Source organism: Seriola aureovittata, chromosome 15, assembly GCF_021018895.1.
Source record: "Seriola aureovittata isolate HTS-2021-v1 ecotype China chromosome 15, ASM2101889v1, whole genome shotgun sequence".
Classification (NCBI taxonomy): Eukaryota; Metazoa; Chordata; class Actinopteri; order Carangiformes; family Carangidae; genus Seriola; species Seriola aureovittata.
In genome coordinates this window covers 2,335,320-2,361,223 of record NC_079378.1, presented here as the reverse complement: position 1 = coordinate 2,361,223, position 25,904 = coordinate 2,335,320, and the positions used below count along the sequence as shown (strand labels likewise).

At 41.0% G+C, this 25,904-nt stretch overlaps 1 protein-coding gene across 2 annotated transcripts in view; it reads right to left on the bottom strand.

Annotated features, from left to right (window-relative positions):
• Positions 1-25,904, bottom strand: part of sgcd (sarcoglycan, delta (dystrophin-associated glycoprotein)) — a 280,685-nt gene that overhangs the window by 190,346 nt on the left and 64,435 nt on the right. Inside the window, exon 2 of one of the 2 annotated variants that reach the window (XM_056397027.1) lies at positions 13,527-13,635. The exons of the other annotated variant lie outside the window; for it this stretch is intronic. The gene's annotated coding sequence lies outside the window, so the exon portion shown is untranslated. The remainder of the gene's footprint in view (positions 1-13,526; positions 13,636-25,904) is intronic. 2 annotated transcript variants of the gene reach the window in all.

Here is a 25,904-nt window from a genome sequence, read left to right as displayed (position 1 = left end):
CTGCCAAATGTGGTTTGTGGAAAACATGTGTGCTGCCTTGATTATGTTCCCTGGAAACATTTTTTCTGAAACGATTTTGTCACACGCAAGTCGCAGGGCAGGGGTGAGAAGTTCAGGCTCGAGAAGGGTACAGCATGGGATAAGGTTTAGGCCAGGGGTTGGCAACTGTTCGTCCACTAACAGCATGTAGTCTGCCACATTATTTTGATAATTTTTTGATTCAGATTTTTTTTAAATCTCACAACAACATTTAACCAAAACCACGTTTAGCTAAACACTTTGTGTCTCTCGCTTCGAGTCAGTGAAGACTTCAATATTTAATCGAGACAATGGTCTTTCCAAGACTTTAACCAAGTGATGTAAACACAACCATGAAAAGGTTCAACATAATTTACAGCAGTTGCTAAGAGCAGACGTTGTAGGAAAACAAACTGTAAACATCTTCAGTCAACATTTTGTAGATACTGACATTATATTTAGCAACTTACTGGATTGGTTCAGTAAAACATAGACATGAAGCTGGTAGTTTAAGACAACGAAACAGGAAGTAACTTTATTGTAGTGAGGCGGCTAAAGCACAACGTCTATTGAAGTGTCACATGGCTGGAACTTCACAACCCATGTTATTTCAGCAACAAGGTTTAAAGTCTAGTGGTTGGACAAACAGCAGTTTGTCTCTTTTATGATTTATTTATTTAATTTGTTGCCTGTTCTTCATTGAGCTGTATCTAGATACTTTCTACAATGCTGTTATTTTCCACTGCACATGCACAACAAAGTTTTGTTTACTTTGTCAGTTGGTGCACGTTTGCCTTCTCTTTTTATTAACACATTTATAAACACATCGCGAATCTGACATTAGACGCCTTCGCTTCCTCCGAGTCTTTTCAAGTCTCTCTGCAATCAGAGTAATTTGAAATATACTATAATCACAAACATTTACGCAGGAGCTTCACTGAAGATTTTCTCTCCTTTCACTCCTCAATTCTCCTGTTATTCTCTTTCTTCTGCCTCCAACACAATGAAGCTCTGCATTGTTTTGCATGACGCTCTCTGTGATGCTACAAAGGGAAGGGAGGGATGAGAAGATAATGGGTGTGGGTGCATGGACCGATGGTGAGCTGGAGCTAGAAATGAGTGGCCGGGAAGAGGGTTAAGAGAAGTGGTTAAGAGAAGTGGTTAGTGTGATTATTCTGTTTGGCCGATATTAAACACGCGGCTGAACAAGAGACGAGCGCTGAGGTAGAAATTACACATGATCAGAGTCTTTAACCTTGTGGACTGTGGTGCTGCTGCACTTTTCCCGCTCTCTACTTTAGTTTCCCACAACAAACCCGAGTCATGTTTTTCAAAACAGCGTCCGATTTAGGTTTAGAAAGCAGAAATGGAGAGTTTCTATTATGGTGCACACACACAACAACACAAGTTTATATTCAGGGACTTTCAAGCATCAGCAGGAAGCAAAGACGTACAGATTAGGCTTTGATTACAGTGCTTAGATGAATGAGGCAGAACAGAGGATGTAGAAAGCAAAAGCATCTTTTCCTATAATGGCACTTTGTATGATAGCTTGTGTACTTTAACCCATTAAAAAAGGTCAAAAATGTCCTCTTCTTCTGTGTTTTATTTGAAGTGTTGATCCATAAGAAGATATATTTGTGGTTTTAAGAACCAAAAACCATCTCAGTATAGTTTTACATCTCCTCTCTCAGGCTTCTCTCTGGAGTTCTAGTAACAACGGGTCGGTGAGCCAATCAGAAGAGAGGAGGCTCTGAGTCTCTTCTGATTGGCTGAGGTGCAAGGTCTATGTGCTTCTTCCTTTAAGACCGGATGGGACGTGCACAGGCAGTATACGATTTTGTCTTTTTTAAGACATATGACTGATGAAATATATCTAGATTCACTGAAATTCACGTCAGGAAGATGGAATCCATCATGGGGAATGTTTCAGCCTCTATTTAAGCTCTTGAACGGTTTATATTTTATGTTTCTTTCGGCTTCAGTTTTTAGTGACCGTCAAGTTTTTTTTTTTTTTTTAGAAAACCCTCAGGTTTCAAATAGTTTTTACAAAGTGGTAATGAAACATATGGTTCACAAACACAAACCCTAAAAACTCTAAATCCCCTAAATGTCAAGAAATACGTCTTGTGCACAGGCATAAGGGAAATTCTAATGAAGCTAGCCAAAGCCAGCGCTGCACACAGAACCGGGCAGCTCCAACACTGTCAGCCTCCAACTAATGCTGGCCTAAATGAATGAACTAATTTCTTCTACTGGCATCTTTTTTTTTTTTGGTGAGTTTGATCCAAATCAAGTTTACACTGGTATTCTCCGCCTCAGGGAAAAAGCCATATGCCATATTTGGTTCTCACGATGTGAGAGACAAATTATTTCTGGAAAGACCTCGTTTCGTCATATATCTCTGGAGTTATATGACGTTAAAGTTGTTTTTTTCTTTCTGGTCTCATTTAGGCAGTTTTGGTGAAAACCTAAGGTTTGACTGGAGATGAATGAACAGTAAAAAAAAATGTATGACACTTGTCTTACATTACAACTGACCACATTTCTAAGTAACACTGAAAAGTGTCTTCAGGCAGTACTTCACTGCCTTATTTTTATAGCCCTTTCTAGTGGACCATCTCTTCTTCATGGAAACCGGTCAATGCCACAGTGTGTAAAGCTGAGAGAGCGAGAGAGACACTCTAAAAAAAAAAGGATAGAGTCCTGAAAAGCTGCTAAACTAATGGGTCGGAAAACAAATAAACAGCCATGAGGTGAGAGGGGGCATAAAAATGAATGAATTCCTTCCTGGGGTCACTTTATGTCTGTTTGTGTGTCTGTATGTGAGTGAGTGTGTGTGTGTGTGTGTGTGTGTGTGTGTCAGTTAATGAACCCTCCAGAGCTGAAGCGGGAGGCCCCCACCACTTTTTTACAAGATCATTTTACAGCCGCAGTGAATCTCCAAGAAAGCCATCAGTGTGCGTCTGAGTGTGTATAAAGGCATATGTGTGCTCCCATGAGGCTGTGTCGACTTGATTTATATGCCCCTGTGTGTGTGTGTGTCTGTGTGTGTGTGTGTGTGTGTGTGTGTGTGGATATGAGTGACCTGAGACAGCGCCCTCCCATTTTACTGTGTGCAGCGGCGCTTTCAAACCAAAATAGAAAAAGGCAAAATGAAGCACAACAAGGTGACGAGCTGCAGTGAAACGCTTCAAAACGCCTTAAAAGCCAAAGATAAAGTGAAGGATGAGATTATTATAAAAAAAAAAAAAAAAAGGTTTTCATCAAGGAGGTTCACTAAATGTGCTTTGTGGTAATAATGATTAATATAATGCATCCAAGCAAGAGAGATAAAACATAAACAAACAAGCTGCAGGCTGTGCAGATATGTTTGCCCATTGAATATAATGTAACTAATGGGCGTCGATATTTGGCCTCGTGTGACCTCATCACTCCCTGCAAGCACACACCGAGTTCTGGGCGAATGGGCCAAGTTATAACTCTTATCCCCTAAGGTAATGCAAGGCAAACATATGTCAGTGTCAACGTTAACTGTGATGGCCCGTATGATGTAAATCACATCAGCTGCTCATGTGAAGAAGCCGAAGAGATGCTGTGCAAAATGTTGATACGAAGCAGATCAGTATATTTACTTGACAACAGCAAAAAGGTTGAACGTGTTCTCAGTGAAGTGAAGCAGGAAGTTCAAATCAACCAACGGGATGAAAAGGAAAGAGGACGTTCACACACACATGTAATTTTCTCTCAATCAAATCAATTACAAAAGTTTAGTGATGTCGTGATTCACCGATTCCTTCAGGGGGTTTTTACCAAGGGCTGAATTATCTAAGATCTTCTCCTCTCCATAAAAAAACGTACCCAATGATTAAAACCAGTAAAAAAATTAAAAAAAACACTGAATAAATAAATATTTTCATTATAAAAATCAGTGAGCTGAGCTTCCACTAACATTTGCTCTGCTTGTTTCTCTGATAACTAAAAATCCAAACGTCCCGACGACTAAAATCCTTCATCTGGGTAAAAATATATCGTTAAATTAGTTTTGATGCTTCTAGCAGACAACTGCAACACTGATGCATGCAGTGCACAACTCAACATAATATATGATTGAGGATAAACGACATGTTCTGCCTGTAAACAGAGGGCCTAAATAACGTTAGCCACAGTAAAGCTTTGTCCGACTACATATGGCATTTTGTTGACCATCGGGTGTTTTCTCTTACTTAACCAAAACCACGATCTTGAATGGGGAGGAAATGTTAATTGGTTGGAAGTAACTTTTGAACAGAGGTCAAGAGAAGCCAGGAGAGTAAAGAGAGGCTGTAACCTTTGTGACTACAGTCTGTACACACAATAAACCAGAGCCACGCATCGCCATTTGACTTCATGTTGTTGGTAAAAAAGGTACAATTTCCTCTATTCAAGTCATTTATGTTGCACTTCATTCATGCTGGGCGCCACTGTCTAGTTATTACTGTATTATATGGGCTGGTTGTACGCCACGCTGCGTTAATAATTACTTGAGTTAATAAATCTGAAATGCATACAGTGGGGACCAAAAGTCTAAAAGCCCACTTTCCCCATTGAAAAAGAATATAAATGTATATTGAATGTAAAATAAATATTAAATTTAGAAGAGATCTTCTTTAACAGCCTTTTTCCACTAAATTTCAACTGTTAATCACTTTCTATCTGTGGTCATTTTCTAAAAGATGTTTAATATGAGCTAATTCTCTCCAGCAGATGGGGAGGAGGGGCACAGAGAGGCACGGAGGCATGGAGAAAAAACTCCTCCAGTCCTTTGAAGATGAAAACCACCGATGCATATCTGGAGCAGGAATACAACATTATCCAGCTGCAAAACACTTCAGTCTCCGTGTTTTTTTTGTTTTTTTTCCCTCTACCCTCATTAATCCAGCTATTTCACAGCTTTTACCATGTTTTCTTAGCTCAATGGCACCTCACGCTCCCACAGTTACACACCTGGGTTTTGTCCGCCGGCTACGCTGCAGCAGCTGGAGGTGGAGTACTTTGCTCAAGGGTACTTGATTGGAGTTAAAAAAAAAAAAAAAAAAGTCAGAAAAGAGGAAATGGCACTTATGCTGGATTTTCAAACTGAGCTGTCACAGTCTGTGTTTACAGACTCACGTCCCTCACCCTCGAGAGATTCTATTTTTACCCAAAGTTGATAACAGAGTAGTTCAAATGAACTGAATTCTGCACCTCGCGCCCACGATGAATGAATGCACCTCTCTGCTTTCTTCCCACTGAAGCACTTTGTATATGGTTATGATAATAGTGCGCAACGGCCCTCACAGCTACAACAAAGAGTAACCTCAAGAGTATTATCACTTTTATACAACACACCGATGTGGCATAGATACTATGCACAGACAATAATTTACGAGCGCACGAACAATCGCCCACTTGTGCTATGAATACCCTGCACTGCAACAGCACATTTAAGTCAGTGTACATAAAGGAAGCTAGTAAAGTGCCATCTTAAAACCACAAGACTTCTTCTACACTGACTCAAAACTGCAGGTTCAGTTTAAGCAACACCTTTGAGTCTCTTGATGAAAACCCAAGGACATCAGCTTCAACATGGCGGTAGCGTGTTTTTGTTAAGTTTCTTCTACATCCTGATTTTGAGTGACTCTGTAAAGAGACACACACCGACACCGTGGCAATATCAGAGGAAATCCAACACCGGACTGTTGTTGAATGTCATCCTGTCTCCCATGTATCTCCTGACAATTTCTCCTGCATGCTGCCTGATAAAACAAAAAGGTCATTGAAGTAATGTTAAAAAATGATCTGGGGAAAAAAGAGAGTCTCTGCCCCTCTGTGCCTCTCAACATTACCCAAAAACTCTTTGATAACTTTCAAAGAAAGTTTTTTTTTTTTTGTTGGCAGGTGCAGGCAAATGAAAAAAAAAAATTAAAGAGGCACCAGGATGAAACATTTGGAGGTCATGATTAGATATTAGTGCTGTGCTTTGATGAGCAGGAGTGAGGAGCGGATGAGGAACTTCAATTAATTACACTTTAGCAATTTTTTTTTTAATCTGTGAGAGGAAAAGAAAGACAGAGAGGGAAGAATTGATAAATGACATGAAAGACGACAGAGACGGAGAGAAAAATAACTGAGAGAAGATGCTGAAAAAGTGAGAGACTCAGTCAACCGTTGACTGAACCTGGTGGTGTGCAACGTTGCCATGACGACGCTAAGTTCCCCTAACGAGGCAGAGTAGTTGTCGATATTCCCTTCAGGCAGCGTTGGGACAAACTGGGACAAGCCTGCAGCTGCTGACAGACGCCAAGTTGTGCTGAGTCTCTCTCAAGTGCCGGAGCCCATAATGAGCGCTTCCATGAGTGAAGAGGTTTAAATTAAAGCAGGTTTGATTATCTTAAAAAATGCACAGGGAAATATAAAAGTACGCTGCTAAACTTATGCAGATGAAATGACGGGGGACAGAATTTTTAGGCATGAAAAAGCTCACTTCTCTAGTTTAGGTTCTTTGTTAAGATGCAGTTAGATTAAACACTCATTTTCCACCTCACATTATTTGTGTGAATTTGATCCCTGGATTGATTTTCAAGCCCACTGAACTCATTTTCTACTCAGTTTCTTTCTCTTATTTTGCTGTTTGTGTGTTAACTTGCAGCCTCTGCAGACCTTTACTCTCATGGGAGACCTTCCTTCTCTCTGCCCTTTCACAAGATCTTGAAGTTGTATGTGGAAGTTGGTTAGATCTTGAAGCACTGAAGTGACAAAAACTGCATTTCCTCTAATGACCACTAGAGTCTGGCTCCAACAGTGAGTCAGTCCCCATAGACTCCCGTGTTGAAATGTCCAACTTTACAACAGAAATAAACATGTTTACAGCCTTTTTAAGGTGAGTGAAAGTCCAGAAGTATTTTATGTTCACACTAATTAGCAGGTATCAGAGTCTGCACTCACCAAACCTGGCTTGTTAGCTTAACCCGTTAACTAGCTAATTAGCCAGCATATGAATTATCCTTCCAGCAAGATGGCCAGACGCACAGCTGTGCTAAAAATGCTAACGGGGGCGTATGCTTGCCACGGTTATTGAACCGGCACCAAAGTCTCAGCCGCTCCTCTTTGCCCACTTTTGGATTAGCCGGGAGTTAGAGGCGGAGTCAGGCATTGCCAAGATGGCGACGGTGGAGCAGCTCACTCTGAGCTTCACAACTATTCTTCAGAAAACTGTGGTTGATGTCACAAAGGCTACGTCCATCTTTATTTAAAGTGTATGTGTCTGGTGTAGCCCCATGTCCTTTCTTTATTTCTTTCCCTTCCTCCCATCCTTCCTTGTTCTGAGTGTGATGCTCACTCCTCTACACTCCTTCACAACGTTTGGAAGTAGGATGTCGAGCCTACGCTTCTTGTAATGAAGAGTTTTTTGTTTTCATTTCTGTTTCTTCTTCTGTATGTTCTTTTTCTGTTTTCCCAGCTTCACTTTTCTACTCTGACTTTCTTTACAGTCACAGAAAAATCTCGACTCTAAAACTTCACAATATTTGATAGATTCTTTTACACTCTGATCTTCACTACAGTCATGGAGAAGCCTAATCTTGACTCTTTCAATTTACGATGCACCTATTTTTCCTCCTCTCTTTTCCACTCAGATTTTTTGTTACAAACGTGGAAGATCTCGCTCCTTTACAGCTCACAGCTCGATTTCTAAACTGATGAGGCTCATCTCCCGTGATCTGAGCCCAGCCTTGGCGTTATCTGCGCTGGTATCAGTCAAAATCCTGACAACACTTTAATTATAACAACACTTTCAGACAGTGCATGAAAATATGTCAGAAAGTTAAGTGCTCAACAACGAGAGCTGCAAGACTTAACTGTGACAGTATCCACAGGATCTCACGAAAACACATCAGCTCTCAGAGTTAGAGTGCTGCTGGATGTAATGAACGTCACATGGTTTAGCGGCTCTTTTGTTCCACTGAAATGTCTATTCAGACATAATGAGTTTAACAAGGATGTCTGTTCCATCTCTTCATATTCCGTGATTACATCCTCATGAATATTCATTTCCTGTGAGGACACACACCGAACGAGGTGACACTGGCTCCTCGCTTTCATCTTCTCATTAAGTTTTAGTGGTATCTGTTTCCCTTAACTATTAAATATTTCCTCTTTTCCATCATAAATTAATCACACACTCCTTTATTATTATTGTTTTGCTCCTATTCTCAATTTTGGTTCCAGGTGTTATCAGAATGACTGAAATCTTCTTCAGCAATGTTAAATCTACGCAATGAGATAGTTAATAAGTATGACTTATTAATCTAACTTGTTAGGGACGGTGGCCATTTCATCTGTAGAAATCCAGCTGTAATTGCTCTATTAAAATTCTGCCGTCGGATCACATCAAGCAGTATTTTATTGTAATTACATTATAACCACAAAAAAGTGTGGCACAGCAGATTTTTAATTTACTGTGATGTCTTTCCACTGGCCGAGAAATGATGATTGACAGTCCGACTGTACGGACCCATCATCTCAAAGTGCAATGCGACAGTGGATTAAAAGGTATTACTTTTATGACTCCCTTGAACATGAGGTGAATGTTTGATTCACTGCTTTAAAAATCTCTGATTTGCTTTTTTCTTCGTTCCACTCGGTTGTTAACTTTCCTGAGCTTTACTTTTGATTTAAACTTGGGAATACAAGTCCGTATATCCAGTATGATCCTTTTCCCATCCATAATAGGTTTGACCATCTGGATACAGTCCAGCCCAAATATTGCAATATATGATATATATATTTATATATAAGTTTAACTTGTCACAGGAAGGTACAAAGTGACATGAGTGAAATGTGGGTCATATTCTGTAGCAGGGCAGATTGGGGAAAAACATTTTTCAGTTTTGCAAAAATTATGAAAAATGGTGCATATGGCGAGAAATATTATGATATTTAATATTATGGAATATCGGCCCAAGCCTAATCCCCATTTATGACTCATGACATCGTGTTCATTTCTGTAGTTTGGGTTTGTATAGAACAAAGCAAATGATAATCAGTTTTACTTATATTCTGTTTATGGTTCAAACTAGCCAAAAAATAAAGAAACCAAGTGTTGTAAAGAATGAAAATGACTGTAACTTGTTCTTTGGACAGTCACGTCATAACGATGTGAACCTGAGGTGATGGGTGTGACCACTCAGAAGCACTGCACTAGATTTCTGAGTATTTAAAACAACAACAGGCCACCCATAACACAGGAAACAGGAAAGGGCAGAGTACATACTGCTTCACAACATGATTGGTGGATCACGCATCATACAAACAGAACACCTAGTTAAAACACTGCTGTAGCTGAAATGCGCTGATCCAACGGGTTAATGCGATAAAATTACAGCTTCTCTGGAGAGCTGACATGTGTTGACGCTGGGAAATTGGAAAGTGGCAGCTGACGGACGCCAGTGAAGCACTGATGCATGAGCACATGCATTTCCAACAGTGGGTGCAGATGCTTTAATGCACGTCTTGTGTGTATTGCCCTTATGTGTACAAGCCTGAAGCCTTTTGAGAAAACGTCGTTGTTAGATGGTGAGATTAGCTTTGCAAGCACATTGTTGGAACCACTTCTTTTCCAGAATTTCGTGTCAAAAACTCCATATTGTGTAATCCAGATACTGGCTGTATTCTCACTACATGTATCCACATTAGTTAATTTGCAGGCAAGTCCGCTTGGTTATTAGTATTTGAGACCAAAAGTTATTTTTAACCAACCAAGCAAGTTGTAGTGATTTGTGAGGTCCATCATCCCAACCAGCTTTTTGTGTAAACACCCACACTTTATATTAAAAAACTGAAGCAGATTTTAGACAGTGGGCAGAAATCTTTTTTGTTTTTCAAACAAAATTTTTTTCTTTTTTCAGATCCCACCCACAATAGTTTGCCTCACTTTAAATAAAAGTTAAAAGTTATTTGCATCCAGCTCAGACTAAAAGGGCAGGGTGACAGTATTTCAAGGAAATTTTATATTATGAAAGTATAATAATTGATGAGGTAGAATTTATGATACCACACACACAATCAAAGCAGACAAATACAGATGTCTGCGCATAATCACAGACATGCACTCATGATCCTCAACACCCAGGCACACATACACACACACACATATACACGACAACCACACAAACAGCCTCCCTCCCGGCTGGATTACTGGCTGGCTTATAATGCAAGCCGCTGATTTATGGTGTAATCTAGTTGAGGGAGGGAGGGCCGCTCATACTAAGAGGCAGAGAGACCAACGCCGACCTTTGGTGTCCTGCTCCGCTCGTCAGAAAACTCTCAGCGCTGCACGAGAGAGAGCGAGAGGACGACGCTTCATTAGAATGAGAGGAGCGAATAACAAAATGCGGACTGATTTAATTCACTACCTGTTTAGAATGATGATGGCGGTAATGGTGGTGTTGTGTCCTCTTTATACAAAGACTGACTCTAATTATCCTGTTATCCACAGGAGATTCAAACCAAACCACTTGGAAACATAATGAATTTCACGGCTCAATCTGTCATTGTGAGATTTTCTGTGCACAGTTTATATGTTTTGCTTGGACGCTTGAGGAAAACTAAGTTGTACAATGAGCGGGACAACCATGTTTTTGAAAGCCAATGTGTTTATAGTTGTTCCAAAGGGCCACACTTAAAAGTCAGGATAAAAGCCTGGCACTCAATGTGCATTCAAATAAACACACACGCTCTTTCAGCCGATCCTTCTTTGAAGGTGTTTGTCGTACTGCGCAACACAAAAAGTGACAACAGTGTTTGTATTAAGAAGAAAAAGAAAATCTTAAGAGATTCCAGTGCGGGGGAGGAGTGTGGGTCAGGGTTTCAGATGCTCTTTGAATAAAGGACAAGCAGCGCATTATGAAGCATGATGACCCCATAAGTGTCCGAGATAAGAAAGGACTCGTGTGAATCTGCTCAGTAAACATCAAGCACACAACTGACTATTTTAGCCTGACTGTTAGAAAAGAAGGTTAAAAGGTTGGTAAAAACATTAGTATTGATCCTCTGGGAGCTTGAATATTTGCTGCATGAGATACTTGTGCTATGTCTCAATTAGCATTCTTCTGGAGACTTTTCACCCTCAACGGTCGCCATCTTGGCTACGTATCAGGTTACCGACGTATTTTCAAACTTGTGAAAACATTGGCCGAGGCAGCCACGCCCACCTGGACCCACCATCCAAACCTTGCAGGATTCAGTTTCTCTGTATGTTTTGCCTGAAATCTGATATATTTTTATATACAGTCGACCAATCAGAAGAGAGGCTCAGAGTCTCCTTTCTTCTGATTGGCTCACTGACCTGTTGTTGCTAGAGCTCCAGAGAGAAGCCTGAGAGAGGAGATGTAAAACTACACTGAGATGGTTTTTGTTTCTTAAAACCACAAATATATCTTCTTACAGATGAAAACTTCAATTAAAACACAGGAGAAGTGCAAAATTGAATTAAATTTATATTTAACTGCGCCTGGAAATACTGTAACCTCTTCCTCTTCCCTCTGCAGGTGTGTGTGTGTGTGTGTGTGTGTGTGTGTGTGTGTTCTGAAACTCCACATACTCTCCTGCCTCACCTGTCCTTCAGCTGCCCTCACACCAGTCTGAGTCTGTCTCTCCTTCTTGGCCTACATACTCTAGATCTGAGCCAGTCTTAGTCCGCCTGTCTGTCACGTAAGAAGTCTGTGTCTGAATCTGTGTCTAACCCTGAGCCTGATCTTATCTCTCTGTTTGAACCTACTCTCTCTGTCTGAGCCGCTCTGAGCTAGTTCCACCTACCTCTGGTAACTCCTGCTCTGTACCCTGTAACTCACTCTGACCTGCCTGCTGAATTTATGTTTATGTTTGCTCAGTCTGACGCCCTGCAGACTTCTTTTTTAGTCTGCCAGGTGGGCCCTAGTGTCTGTATTTGGGCCCTCATTTTGTACAGCCAATACCCTGAACTCTGAAACTGAGAACTGCAAACAGGACAAACTTTATGAATCTCCCAAAAAAAAAAAAAAAAAACTCCCAAACTCCTGCAGTCAGCAGCTCCCGACGTGCTCATTAAAACCGACCTGGCCTGTCTGTGATGTTTTAAAAAGGAGACAAGAGAGGAAAAGGATCTGATGTTGATCACTTCTGTTTTGCTTTTGACATTTGATGCACACTTCCTCTGACACCAAAACTTCATTTCAGTAAACAGGACAAATCTGAGGCGTCTTAATTAGTGGAGATTGGGGGGGTGCTCATCTCTGCTGCTGAGGGGCATGTTTGATATATTTAAAGTCAGAAGTGGGTCAGCCAACAACCTGATGAGGTCTGCTGCTGTGAGTCTGTTGACAGGTGAGTGTTTTCAACAGCGCTGTCCCCATGTGGAGCAATAACTGAGACTGGTGTAGCCTGAATGTTGGCACCTGTGTGCTCATCTGTTGCAGAGAGTGCAGAAGCAGTTTTTGAACAAGTTACTCCCGCAGCCTTTGAAACCTCTAACCAGTTCCTGGGAATCTGAGTATCTGAGGTATCTGTATCTGGGCACCTGAGACCATGCAGTTCTGTCTGGCTACACATTTACCAGGTTCTCTGGGTTCATTAACCACTAGGTTCAGTACAGAGATTGGCAGTAACAACTCTAGACAGAGAGTAATAAGACCTCAAGTCCACAAAGAACAAACACTTACACCGATTCATGAAAACTAGAACCACCGCCTCATGATTGTATCCCTCCGCCAACCAGTCAAGTTGCAGGAAATACGGTCAAAATCTCTCCTTCCTGAGCTACAGCATTGACAGCATGTCCAGAAGTGTTTATCCAGAACATTATGATGTCACAGTGAAGTTGACCTTTGACCTTTTGGCTATAAAATGTCATCATTTCATTTTCTCCGCATAGACCTTTGATCTTAAACCACCAAAATCTAATCAGTTCCCCTCAAGTCGTTACTGAGATACGTGCGTTCACAAGAATTGGATGGATGGACAACCCGAAAACATGATGCCTCCAGCTCCGGCTGTCGCCGGTACAGAGGCATAAGAATGAGATGAAATGTTTTCAGTGAAAGCATTTTGTTCATTTTTTCATTTCTCTGGTGGCTCATTTCTTTTGTTTAAATGTTTTTCTTCCCTTCCTTTTTGGAGATTAAAAGATAATAAAGTTTGTTTCACCTTAATTCCAGTTTGCCGAGTCAATTTCCGACACATACAAAAAATTATAATAAGGAAAAACAATTAATAATGAAACCAATCAGCAAAGAAAATAATTAACCCTTAACATTATTATTATTCTCACAACCAAAGATTTCAGTAACTGGTTCTTATTTTCCTTTAGAAGTTTCCTTAAAGACACATTAGTCTCAGTATGTTTTGGTCTCTTAACCACAATAAAAGTATTCGAGATCTCAGGAAAAAGTGCAATTATAATATTTAAGGTTTAAAATTTCTCCTTAAATAACCTTGTTATAATTGGTTCCTACCAGCCTCCTTGGAGCAGCACAATGTCCAGAAGTCAGTGTCCGGATGAGAACAGGTATCCACTATCCCACAGAGGCAGCTCCACATTGTCCACAGACAGAAAACACCAGGCTGCACACAAGTGTGTAGAAGAGTTATCAAACAGTCCAAAATATTTATGTGTCATTATTCTTTTTTAAATACATCTTCAAAGTAATCTGCCTCTACACCTCTATCTGGTCATTAATCATCTTTACAGTGAATACACACAAGTTTAACACAACTCAAATACTGAGAAATTACTTGAGGCACCCTGAAGTTATGGCAGCAGCTGTAGCCTACATGACACAGCCAGCAGTTAATTAGCTAATTACAAACCAAATGCACATTTTATTTAACACAAAAAGACACGACATCCGGCCTGGCTCTGCTTTAAATTTAACTTAACTGTTGTTCACGGTGAAAAAAAACACACGGTTAAACTCTTTACAACAAAACCGTTAGTGCTAACAGCTAACTCCGACAAGCTAACTCACCCGGATGAGAGTTAATTGCGAGGGAACACCTGTCGGTAACTTCCACTTTACAGTGACAGACGAAACCCGCAGCTCCTCTCAGCTACTGTGTTTAAATATCTTGTTAGAAATGTCCGACTTTCTTTACTGTCTTTACACCTAACACAGTTTCTCCTTTCAGACGCTTGTCGGAGGAGCGTAGACCGCCATGACGAGAAGTAGAAGCTGGAGGCTTCGTTGCTAACTTGCCCATGAGCCGTTCAGGCACCCTCTGTAATTTGGGGTGTTACAGAAAATAACCTCGGTTACACTTTAACGTCTCTTCAGTAAACAATTATGCTTTAAAGGTCAGTGGTGGTTAGATGAAGATAATCATAATGGCGTCATGCCTCTGCTTTGGTTGATATCACCACTTCTGACTTCGGTGTGTTCAGGTGCTTTAAGTCTGAATGCGGAAGTGTTAAAACAACACGCTGATAGCAGTTTCCAGCATTTGTGTTACTAATTATCCGGATTACTGCTAATGAATAACGTTTTCTAACTAATCTAGGTCACTCTATTCTAATTACAAATTAAATGTTAGCAAAAAATAAATACATATGATTGGTGAATTTTCACCATTACTCAAAAGTTTCTGACCATCAACCACATTTACCTTCACCCGCCATGTTTCTGCATAGAGGACGTCAACAACTTGGCAACCAAACATTTTCATAGACTTTCCAATTTGATGGGGCGTTTATGTGACTTTTTCGCAGTCAGAAAATAAATTTTCCGATTATTCTGACAGCACATGAACGCAGGGCCATATCTTATGTATGAGGCAGTGCCACTTGATTTATTCATGGTATTTAAGATCCTGTGAATCTGCATTTAGTAAAGCTTTGGATTCATCATCACAGGCACAGTATAAATTAAAAAATACCTTTTATTAATTCAGATTTGACATCAGATATTTATTATTTGAAAGCATCCTCACAAATTTCACAAATGTGGCTCCTAAAGAAAGTGCAGGGAGGTATTTTATGTCAACACCAAGGTTGTGTAAACCAGCCTCCCTACAACTAAAGCTCACACTCCTCCAGTCAGAAAAATCTCCCTCATCATGTCTGTCTGAAGAAAAAATTCACATATCTACACAGAGCTCCAAACCATCCACAGCCTCTCCTCTCCTTCGATCGCCATCGTCACACTCACTCCCATCCTCATCTCCACATTATACACATTGACTGTGGAGCACGTGGCAGCCTGATGGATGGGCCCGCTTCAAACGGAGCAATGAAACAATTATTCCTGCGCTCCATCTCTGTCAGCACTCCGTTCAAAGAGTTCACTGTTCAAAAAGAAAAGGGCCCATAACTCAAACCAGTGATCATCTGAATAACAGCTGTGTGCATATGTGTGTGTGTGGGTGTGTGCGTGTGTGCGTGTGTGTACGCATTCTCAACTTTTGGTAACGTTTAATTACGTATATTACATATTGTAAGTGGGCCAACAGATAATTTGCAAACCTGTAAAATTTTGGTGAGAAAACGTTATTATAATAATGTTTTTAAATGTTTTAAAACAAACACTAAAAACATTAAAATAATAAAAAAGTTGCTCTGTGAAGTCATTATTTGGCCTCCATATTGTTATGGGGGTCCGATGTGGGTCACCAATGTTTTTTGAGATTTTCAAGTGGTGCCATGAGTTGGAAAAAGGTTGGGAGCTGCTGGTTTAGAGAGATGAGACGTTCAGAGGCTCTGAATAAACATCAGGAAACAAAGCAAGCGCTCAAGAGCTCTGGTGACGCAACTTCAGCAAAGCTGGGTTGTGTGACACCAGCCTGTCTGTGGACATGTGCACCACAGCTGATTGGCTCAAGGAGTCCCGCGCTGCTCTACGTGTCTGCTTGACTCAGGTGTTTATTTGAACTGACAATAAAAAAAAAAGAGTCATCATTTAGCTGCTGCAGCGACGCGAGCTGAGACGATGAGACTGACAGAATCAGAGCAAATCTAAATGCTAAAAGTGTCTGAATGAGGAGATGATGACACAGACTGAGAGAAAAGCTTCTCACCACTCAACGTTTCCTGGCTACAAGACACACATATTAAAAAGCACTACAACCGGGGGCGGGGTGCATGTCATTACAGGAGAAAGTGGAGCCTACATGTGTACATAGTGGAAACCCCCATACAGTTATATTATGTCAGCAAGTTATAAAACATTAGGGTAAAGGCAGAGGTGCTCTGTCTCTCTCTCTCTCCTGCTCTGATGGAGGGAAAATAAAAATTACATCACTACTTCCTGGTTAGAAGGTTCAGCAACAATGGATAATTATTATTATCAACAGCCATTATCAAAGGCAAACGCAGCGTAGACAGACAGGCAGGTGATGCAAGAGATCCGTCAACTCATTCCTCCTTGTTGTATTGTCGCTGGTCAAGTTGACTTCTCAGGCCACCAGGAAATATCACCACTGACTTCAACTGTTTGTCTTATTCAAAATAACCTCTGTCTGATTCTGGTTTGCAGAGAACAGGGAGAAAATTGTAATTCTTGGGCGACTCGATAGCTGAGTCTGCTCTGAGCAGCCGAGTCCCAGGTTCGACTCCTGGCCGACCGGACTCTCTCCTGCATGTCATTCCCCTTCTCTCTGTCCCATTTCCTGTCACTCTTCACTGTCCTATTGAATCATAAAAGGCATAAAAAAAATTAGAAAAGAAAGAAAGTGAGAAACACAAAAGTTTGTGACCTTATTTGACCCCTGGATGTGCAAAGACTAAAAGAAAAAGTTGTGGTTTTGTTAAGTGGGCTGAGCTGATTCCAGTCAAAAAGCCGCTCCACTGAGTCGACTGTGCGAATAAATGCTGATGTCACCACTTTTTGAGAGAAACTGGGTCTGGTGCCACTTCCTTTCATAGACGATTGTTCCAAAAAGCAGAGAGCAGCATTTTACTCAAACAATGTCACCGCGCGCTCGTACACACTTCCACTGCCCCCGCATGATTAACTCGGAGGCACTTGCCTGTTACCGTGGAAGTGCTATGTGTTAATTATGAATTACTGTCAGGTATTGTGGTCAGCGCTGCGTCGTTACTACAGAATTAATGAAGCTACTTAAAACCAAAGGTAATTAGTGAGAGGGAGGCTGCGAGTGAGAGAGGGAGAAATAAACAGCTCGACTCGGAGACGAGCCGTGACCTTATTTCAAACTCCTGGGCTGCAAAAGCACAAAATTTGTTGTTGTTAACCCAAATGAGCAAAAACTGCAGTCGGATGTAACTTTTCAATTCACTCATCTACGGCTGATTTGAATAAACGAATTTGGATTTACTTATTTCTAACTGGCCGGAGAGTGTGTATTACTTTCCAATAACTGCACTGTGATACTGTGATATCATTATCCGTGTTGGAAGGCGGTGAAGTAAAGAAGCGCTATATGTTTTGCTTCATCACGCTTTCGTTCTCAGAAATATTCAGTATAATTAAACTGATGCTTTGAGGGATTTAATCAGGATATTCCACATTGATGAGCATAGAGCCGACCACCCTGGGAAGTTCTTTAAAATGTGTTAAAATCACTTGACTCAACATTTGTCATGAAGAATTCAGTTATTAGTTTGGGATTTGCAGCTGGAAGACGTGCATGCATTAAGAACTGGAGGTCCTCAAAGTTGGGAGACTCCTGAGAAGCAGATTAAGGAGTGAAAGGTCAAAATCAAAGCAGCAGTGGCTGAATTATCCTGACTTTTATTCTCTATGGGTGAAGCTCCAAACACACTGGATCCCTGCTGACATCACCTGGGTTATGGCTTTCAACCTTTTAAACAAGGGAAGCTCCTTCAGAGCTCCAGAGGATATTACACAACTGTTTTCACACTTAGAACAGAAGACTTTTCTCTCTTGTGCACATCCTGATTTTATAATCGCAACGTCGTCTGACAAAATCACTCAACAACTCAACTCAAGACACAATCTGAACGTATCCTTTCATCAGGAAGCACAGAGGTCAAAGACATCATGACGAAGACGGTGCAATGACAACAGACAGATTTAATACCAAAGCCATGTTAGCTCCCCTTTCATTTCCTGGTAGTCCACCATGCATTTATGTTATCCTCATTTAATAAAAAAGAGTTCATAACAAAAGAACTGATCTGTGTTAATTCAAACTCACACACGAGCGACTTGTTTTAATGATTCTAAAGGGAAATGAGGTTCGTTCCTGCAGCAAACCGGAGAATACACACAAAACTAAGACGTAAACAACCAGTCACACCACCTCTACTCATAGTCATTACTCAGTCAGTCGTATCCCAACACACGGACGTCACACACGCCTTGTTATCATCAACAGAATTCAGTGTTTTAGCTGTTGCTTACTTTCATTTAGTCGGCTGCTGACTCCGTCTTTAGAGCCACAGGAATCCCGGGAATTAGAGATACTGTAATCAGTGTTGGGACAGAAAATGAAGAAGTTTCTCATTATTATGAGTTATTATGCAATAACACTGTAGCTCAATTACAACCTGTTTTTTTTCTTGTTGTTGCAGGTTCTGCAGAGCAACAACAGAGGCAGGATTAATGCACGAGGGCAGATTTGCTAAAGTGGCTGCAGCGGCACTGAGGTAGGTAGGCCAGGTGACACGCAGCAGATCCTCTGTAATGACTCCGGCTTAAAGCAAATTAAAAAAAAAGAAAAAAAAAGTAAAACACAGAGACACTCTGGGAAAAAGTGATGAGACAAAGAGTTTGGAGACGGAGGGGCTGTTTAAACTGAACTCTGTGCACCTCGTAGGGAAAAAAGCTGCATGCTCATTTCTCAGCTCTAATCCTGTTAGCGGCCGGAACCGACTTTCATTACAGGGACATTATCACCCTCTCCACACATATGGCAAAATAAATAAATAAATAAATAAATAAATATATGTGCAAGAAATGAATAATATTCCTAGTCATCAGCCCGCTAACGCACACAGACACCTCTCTTCACCTCTGCCTTGTCATACTTTGTGGACAGACACAGCTGTTGTTGTGATTCACTGTATATTTGGGAGGTGAGTGAAGTGCTTAAAGAGGTGTGTTCCAGTCATGCTGGAGGCTGAAGATTTCTTTGAAATGTGCCACTTTCTCCTTCAACTTTTAAGTGTTTTAACATGAGTGTGAGTGTGACTCCTTCCTGTCATACGAATTGGGCAGATATGTTTTATTGCTCATGTGGTGAGGATGTAAAACAGCTTTGTCTCTACCTCTGTGAACAGGTCTTGGTGGACTGATGAGAAAGTACAAGGTCACAGACGAGCAGATGTCCTGTTCCAGAACAAAGTTAGATGAACTGTGTACTGCACCATATTGGATTTAAAATAAAAACAGTGACTGGGGGGGTGGGGGGGTGAAAGTGCTGACTCTCAGGTTTAAATTGAGGATGTACACATACACACTGGGTATAAACAATGCGGGACTCATAGTTCCTTTTATACATACAGCGGCGCCCCATTTTAAAGGACAATACAGCAGGTGAATGATCCTAAGGAAAGCAAGGAGCTGGACTGGCGTAGTGAGTCACATGACCTCGATCCTGTGTTTCAATGCTTAAGACAAGAGTGAAGGAAAAAAGACCCTGAAACAAGCAAGAAGTGAAGACGCTGCAGTCTTCAAGGGTCATTATTCTGAGAGTATTTCAACTTGTTCAACCACATAAAATAGAGGGATTTAATAATTTAATAATAAGAGAGTAGCAGAACATAACAACAGTTATGTCATGGCTAAAACAAAAAAAGCCTGGTAGTATCTATTGTTTAGTTTACTTGACATCACTAGAAAGAGGTGATGCAGGTGACACAGTGACATCATCATTATCCCACTAAAACCAACACAATTAATACCTGTATCACATCGAACATCATCAATAAAATCAGTGCACGTTAGAAACTAAATTCATACAAATATGCCACAGGTTTAACTTTCTTTTTAGATCTGTTATGATTATTCAAGCACACTGGGGTTTAAAGCAAGACGCTGTGAGGCAGCGACTGTGGCCACAGGATAATGGATTTCCCCCAGGTTCTGTTGAGTCAGTTTCTTTAAAGACGTGAAGAGAAGGACCTCAGGGAGCGAGCGGAACAGGGACAAGAACAGAAACCAGGAGCAGAAACAAATAAACTGGTGAATCATGGTGGATTTACTCCTTATTTTAAACCGTTGAAATACGAGATGCTAAAGCATAGTGTGAACATCTGGGGGCTGACAAATGAAGCCAACACTGAAGTGCTGCAGTTCCTCTAATGACCAGTAGAGTCTGGCTCCAACAGTGAGTCGATCCCCATAGACTCCCATGTTAAAATGTCCAACTTTATAGCAGAAATAAACATGTTTACAGCCTGGTACAGAAACAGTTTTGGTCTCTACAGCTAATTCCCTACTTCATTAATACTGCATGGGGGGTGAATTTTTATATAGCTCACCAATTTAAATATGATTAAGGCTTAAAGTTCTGCGTAATCGAGGGTGTGGCCACTTTGAGTGACAGGTGGGTGTATGCATGCACCAAAGTCTCGGCTCCACTCACACTCCACCCCTTTGCCATTTTTTTGGATTAGCTGGAAGTTAGGGGCGGAGTCAAGCACTGCCAAGATGGCAACGCAGAGCCACGTCCATCTTTAAATACAATCTGTGTAACAGTAGCACGGGTAGAGAGGAGACTTGAAGTTAGTGACTCTCTGTTAGTTACACATACACAGTAGCTAACATTAGCAATCATAAGCTACGTCTGTTGCAGAAAATCACATGTATTAAAAATGAAACCGGATAACTACAGGTAAAAACAACAGGATCCCACTGACAGGGGAATCTATGTTACTTCAGTTAGCATGGAGGGCAGAGCCGGTGCTGAAATAATTAACTTCACCTTGGAAAGAAAACCTCGGCTCACTCTTTAATTATAAAAGAAATACCTTCCTCGCTGCTCCTGCTAAATGACAGAAACAACCGCACGGTTTCATCCAACCACTGCTGAAAATCCTCCACCTTTGCTGTCCAAATGTTGAAGCAAGTCCCTGAAATGCAGGATGAAAATGTCAAACTTGAACATAATAGCTTGGCTGCTGTAATGTGTTGCAGAGCCATCTAATCATCAGTAACTTATGTACATTGCAAAGTAAAAATAGCTGCTAAGTGGTGCAATTTATTCAGTCTTGTCACATTCAATTCACTGCTTCTCACAGTTTGCTGTTCTTGTCATACTCTTAGTGTTGGTAATTGCTTCTGCAATGAGAGTGCAAATCTGTAAGTTAAAGAGGCAAGAGACACCTGGGCTCCAAAGAGAAAATCTTTCAGATGAAGATATTATATCTCAATCAATGTACATCCAGTTAAATGTCTGTTTACTTCAAAGAGGATATTACTTTTCCCTTGTGCTTTAAAAAAAAAAAAAGAAAAAAAGAAACACAGATGACAGATATTGGGTTTATCACCGTCCTCCTGAGCTGAGACAAATTGTCAGCGGCACTCAAAGAAAAAGAGTTTTCTTAGAAGACAAGACAAAAAAGTTACAGGTTGACTTTGAAGGATGTCTGAGAGGAAATTGAAGAGCTGAGGTGCTACATGATATAACACACACACACACACACACACACACACACACACACACACACACACGAACACACACATATAAAATAAAGGCAGATTCATTACAAGACAACAAACAAACAAAAAACTACCTATATGATATGAAGAAGACTCGTTTTCCTCACTGACGCTTCATCGCTCATTAAATGATTAATGATCGGTACGGTGGCCCAGGCCGGTCAACACAAATGCAAAAGCCACAACACAAATGCAGATTAAGTATTAGCGTTGTGGCTTTTCTATTTGTGTTGACCAGTCTGGGCCACCGTAGTTCACTGACTGATGAAGGAGCTGAGACGTCAGAAAACAAACTTCAACTGTGAGTAAAGAGAGAGAAGCAGAATATAAGCTGAGGACCACTTGAAATTGCTGACTTGCTTCTCAAACCCTCAGTTCATACACCTTATTAAAATATTTATATATATTTTTTTTTAACTTCCCCCCCCTTATACTCAGTGGTATCTATCCATGCAGATGAAGTGTCTTTCTGTAAACTGTTGACTGTGTATTTTGCGGCTTATCCAAAGCAACCAACACATTGTATTATAAGGAAATATACTTGCTGCTGTTGAAGTCGTTTTTCAGCGCTTTAAAAGACTCAGACTCATCGTCACCAGCTCCACCGTACTGAGGTGGACGCACAAGTTACAAATTAATTCACTTGAACGTAAACAGATGTCATTTTTGGCTTCTTTTCTTAGAAGGATAATCTGAAAACACCAGGGGTATCCTTCATTTTTTCCCCTCTTCTTCTTGCCTCCGATGAAGGTTTTTGATTTGGATCTTCATTCAGGGCAACATTATTATTGTTTGTGTCTTATCCTGTCCTGGGCAACCCGGAGTCTGTCTGCGGAGGAGAGCGACATTTTCTTTATTCTTTCTTTTCCTCATCTTTTCGCCTCCTTAGATGGAGGGAGGGGGGTCCCACCAGGGACACCTACGCCCAGGGGCCAGGTGGGGGGAGGGGCGGGGATTTCTGCAGTTATAATGACAAAAGTAACGAGTGAATGAAAGTCACAACTGGTCCAGAGAATTTAGATTGAGGTGAGATCTCAAACCCAAATTAACAGCACTCAACAGTGCTTTGCTTTCACAAGTAGCATTAATGGACAAATGTGATCCAAATAATGGAAAGTCGTCTATTAAGGTTTCGAGCCACTGATGAGTAAAATCACATTTTTAATGTAGTCTTGTCGTATAATTGAACACATCTCTTGCCGCTTTCATAACAAAGAAATATAATAATTTGCCACATACCTAATTATTGTCGCTCAGGCACAAGGTAATGGGATTTTTAAACACATGCAAGACACTTTAGAAACACACAAGTGTAAACTGAGCTGATTCGAAGGTGTAGTGAGTTTACTTTTGTTTCCTCTCAGATTCCCGTCCAGCAGCTGGATGTTCAGGTTACTGTGATTCGTTCGTCTGCATATGGCTGCATGTACAAGTGTCTTAGTTTACAACTTCAGCTAATTGGAAGAGAAGCTGAAGTCACTGGTAAAAGTCTCAGCGAGAAACAAGGGAGGATATAAAAAATGTGGCGGGTTGATAACAGTGGACTGATTCTATTAAAAGTTTATTTTTCTTTCCTGTCTGTTGAAAGTAATTAATTTTTGTAATTTATCAGTGTTCTTGTTGGTGCATTTCCAGTCTGCGAATAATAAATCAAGCTGTGGGGTGTCGCATAGCGCAGTGGGTTGAGCAGGCGCCGATATACAGAGGCTACAGTCCTCGCTGCAGCTGTCCCCCAGTTCGACCCCCGCTTCGGACGTCCCTTTCCTGTATGTCATTCCCCCTCTCTCTGCCTCCCTGTTTCCTGTCTCTCTCTACTATCCTGTCCATTAAAGGCACAAAAGCCCCCAAAAAATAAATCAAGCTGTAACTGTAAAAACTTGAGAAAAGAAATTTATATTATTGTAAGCATGCCAGGAATTCCCTCTGGATATTATTATGAACGAGCTTCACCTTCAGGCCGCTCGGACCTGCAGCGGACGCCCAGACTCGATCCAAGGGTTAATGTGGCCACAGGTCAAGGTTCGACCTTTAACCTCCTGAGCAGCCAGATGTACTGAGATGTGCTTGTGAGGAGAAGCCTTCACCCAGTGATGTCTTCATATTTCTTGAACATGTCATTCCCATGAGGCTCCAAAAGAGAGAACAAACTCCTGACTGACATTCAGAGATGAATCTGAAAGTAGATATCTACTGTTTGAAAGAGCCAACAGATACTCTGACCACGTTTTCACCGTATTTCATAGTTGACATGATTAAAACTCATTTAAAAGGCTGAATGATGTATATTTTAGAGGCGTTCAAAGATTAACTGCAGGTTATGAGCCTTCTGACCAACACAAGGTTCCACTTTGCTGTCAAAGCCGGTCTCAAGGTTACCTAAATGTTAAGATATGGAAATGATATTAAGAGACAGGAACTTGGAACAAAAGCCTTGATGAATAATCTTTGCCGAAAATGCAAATTTCTTTCTTCCCTTTGCAGAAAGACCAATTGTTCTGCCAGGCCACTCCCCCCTTCGCTGCACAGCAAACAGGCCAAGGGCAGCAAAACAGACTGAGGAATCTACATAACTCATCCTCCAGCATATGGTCCGGGCCGGTTGAGGTTACTTTAAGCATAATGCAGAAAAGCGATAAGTCTAACCTAGAGGGAATATCCCAACTCATGAATCTGTGTTTGTGTTTACTGTTGGACTAATGTTGTCTCCCAAATCATGATGCTAAAATCCTCCATTAATACAAAGATAGTAAATCTAAAGTAAAGTTTGTGGCGGTGTCTGGTTGGCTTCAGTTGAGCAAGCTCACAATATTAATGTAGTGATAGGGCTGACACAAAGACTTGCACATACAGATATTTATTAGCAGGAGATGGTTATTTAATAGCCTGACATTTATTTAAATCAGCCAATGCAGGAGTTAAAGTCACATTTTGCTGTTGATTTCAATATGTGAACCTATAAAAATGATGCACAATTTTACTTCCAGTCCAACGTCTCTGGTTTAAACAGCCTTTATACAGAGACCAAAGCCCTTCATGTCCATTCTCATAACCTTCCACTCACTGGGTGACGTTGATGCTGCATGCATGTCATAAGCAGTGTCGCCAGTGTAGCACCTTCGACAACTTCTCCGACCCTTTCAGCACCTAGCGACAAATCTAGCAAGAAGACAGGTCGGGCTTAAGGTTCTTTATAAGATGGAAGTACCCGAAAACCAAACAAAAATGGCTGCTTCACTTTTTAAGGTAATTAAACCCTCATGTAAAAGATATGACACTATATTGTCAATGCACAGTGCTTTTAACCTTCACACTCTTAACTCTGCAGTCACACAACCATCCTGAGTGTCTGACACCATCAACTAAAGTAAGTGCTAACATGGGAATATGGCGATGGAGAAGCTTGTGGGAAAAACTAAAAATAGTAAATGCACAAGATGATTAAAAAAAAGAAGAAATCCACCCCTGTGCATATGCAGCAAACCATACATCATACAGTAGGTTGCTGTTGAGTCGAGGTGCCCTGAGGGACTTGTTTCAGCTTCACTACTGATGAGATGGTAGGTGGAAATGAAATGCTAGCACACAGGGAAAACACACCCCGTACATCACTTTGCAATTCAACATATAAATGTTACACGGCTTCCTCCATCAGCACTGACCATAAATTAATAATGCAGTATCAGTTTATCTAACATTTCATAGATAGAAGTGTTTTTTCTTTTTTGTCACCTTCAGGATTTGTGTCACTGTAAATATTAATTTTGTTTTGCTGTGTGACATCCAGCGAAGTATTGTCTGCTGTGAAATAATTCTACGGTGGCAGCGAAATACCTGCTGGGCCCGGATGCTCTATAGGCTCGGCAGGGAGTCGTAAGCCTGTAATTAGGGACTGCATGTTTGTGTTTGTGTGTGTGTGTGTGTGTGTGTGTGTGTGTGTAGTTGAGGACGGGGGGTCGTGGTCTAACACTGCAAGCGGCGTTGGAAACATCTGTCAAAGGATAAACCTCTGTCACCGCCTGCCGTGCAGTTAATAAAGTCAAACTGCGACTAAATGAGATTTACCTTCCCTTTCTATTCATAACAACCTGCCACAAACTGCACTTTAGTGCTGTGAAATCAGACGAACGTGAGGATAATGGAAAGAAAAGACTCGACAAGGGAGGAGTAAAAGCAGGACGAGATAGTGAGGAGTAAACATGAGAAAGAAAAATGAGAGGGAGGAAGAGGGGAAATGGAAAGAGACAAGACAAGCGT